This window comes from Triticum aestivum, chromosome 2A, assembly GCF_018294505.1.
Source record: "Triticum aestivum cultivar Chinese Spring chromosome 2A, IWGSC CS RefSeq v2.1, whole genome shotgun sequence".
NCBI lineage: Eukaryota > Viridiplantae > Streptophyta > Magnoliopsida > Poales > Poaceae > Triticum > Triticum aestivum.
Window position 1 is genome coordinate 398,329,199 of NC_057797.1, and position 2,496 is coordinate 398,331,694.

Sequence of the window (2,496 nt, forward strand, 5' to 3'; positions counted from 1 at the left end):
CGCTGGTATCCTGAGTACACGGTCGAAGAGCAATTCCGAGATTTTAATCAAAGCCAGTATCTCTGCACTGTCAGGATATTTCCATCTTATCCTGGATCCACCGAGCCTCTTCACTGCTCATATGGACTCGGGGTTACTATTGAGATGGCTGTGCAGGACGCCGCCTACTCTATGATGACCATTATGCGAGTCAGATCTGGTTTATTCCGGGACTCTGATTTCCGTTATATGCCAGGATCACTTCCGGGAGCACAAGGATATCTCTAGGCTATCTATGCTGACTCCACTCAGGAGGATTCACGGACTCGCACCACTGCTGAGATGCTCGAGGATAAGGACCGTGAAAATCGGGCCTTAAGGTTAGAGCTCTTCAATACCCGTGCTGACCACTGGGCCACTTTGACTCGGTTCGCACCGGCAGTGCAAGCTAGATTCTCAGATATGCGCGATCTCTATCCTGTGAGATCTGCTCTGCCAGACGTGATGGTTTGGCGTGATGTAGGAGGCATCACCCCACCTCGCGGTCCCCGCAGGCCACCGTTTGTTGGTCCACGACCTCATCCTAGCCCCTATGGTCCACAAGCTCCGCGAGACCGTCTGTTTCCGGATGATCATGTTGAACTTCCAGGCTATGGAGGTGACTTCTATGAGGACTACTACGGATCGGTCTAAGTTAGGGGTAGTATCACTAGTTCGCACTAGCTGTGTCATCTATCGTCCCGCGTGACTCGTGGGATATGACCTAGTTGTACTCTTTCCGGAGGTGTAGAAAAAAATAATGTATAGGAGCTTGGAATGCCTCCGATGAGATGTAATCCTTTTTCTCACCGTAATAGTACTTTGTTTGGTCTTGTACTAAACCTTGTATGGTGTGTATGACGATGGAATAAAAGAAGCAGTTTCTGTATCTACCATGTCATACGGATGATCATCTTGCATTCCGAGTTATTCCTTACCTTATGTATCCTATGTCGGAATTTTATCATTCTGACTAAATCATTGTCTTGTTTACCTAGGATGGTCAACACGCGCGCTAACCCTGCTTCCCAAGAGCAGGCCGAAGGCAGTGAAGCCAGGAATGAAAATCTGCCTCATCCTCCTTCACTAGCCGAGGTTATGATGGAAGCTGAGAGAAACAAGCGGGAGACAAACCGTTTGTTGGAGCGTATTGAACAGAACACAGCACACCATCAGAGGGCTAACGTGGTGTCACTCAGTGATTTTATCAAATTGCATCCACCCACGTTCCACCACTCCGTCGAGCCTCTCGACGCTGATGACTGGCTTCGCAGTATCTCTCACAAACTGCGTTCCGCGCTGGTAGCGGAGGCTGACAAGGTCACCTTTGCTGCATATCATCTTGAAGGCCCCGCCAGTCTATGGTGGGAGAATTATGGAGCCATGCGCCCAGCGGGCCATGTCACAACTTGGGCTGAATTCAGCGAGGCTTTCCGTGAACATCACATCCCGGAGGGTCTCATGGACCGTAAACATGAAGAATTTTGCAATTTCACGCAAGGCCGACTTTCTGTGGATGTCTATAGCAGGGAGTTTGGTAATCTCGCCCGATATGCAACTGAGGAAGTGTCTACTGACGCCAAGAAGCAAGCAAGGTTCCGTAAGGGCCTTAGTCCCGAGCTTCGCCGTGACCTCCGTCTGCATGAGTGCACATCTTTTTCGAAACTTGTCAACAAAGCCATCAGTGCTGAAACTGGTCAGACTGACTATGACGCAACACGCAAGCATGGACGTGACATGGGTTCCTCATCCGGTGCTGGTCCTCAGAAGCGCCGCGTGTGGGTACCCAACACCGCCCTGCCACCCAGGTTCACACCGAGGCCATCCTTCCAGGCACCTCGCCCTGTTCAACAGTCTGCACCGACCAAGCCCTATGGGGGTCCAACCAATAATGCTCCTCCACGTACCAGTTCCGTGACTTGTTTCAAGTGTGGGGAATCTGGTCACTATATGCGTGAGTGTCCCCAGACCAACCCCAATCAATCTGCTAAAGCTGTTGGTCGTGGCAAGCCGACAGGGAAAGTGTTTCATGCTAAACCGGTCACCGCTTCACGTGGCCATGTCAACTGTATCTCTGCCGAAGAAGCTCAAGAGGACCCCAACGTCGTTCTCGGTACGCTTCTTGTTAACTGCCACCCGGCATCTGTTCTTTTCGATACAGGAGCCTCTCATTCTTTTATATCTGAAAGTTATGCTCGTTTGCATAACGTTGCATTCTGTGACTTGCCATCTACTATGGAAATCTCTACCCCTGGGTCTAGATGGCAGACCTCTAGGGTAAGTTATGGAAATGAGATCCAAGTCGACAGACTTGTTTTCCTTGCATCTTTGATAGCCCTTAAATCTTCGGATATTAATATCATTTTGGGTATGGACTGGATGTCAGCTCATCAAGCCAAAATTGATTGCTTCTCTAGGACTGTTCAACTCACCCATCCTTCGGGGAAGATAGTTAATGTCTTGACCCGAATAGCCAAG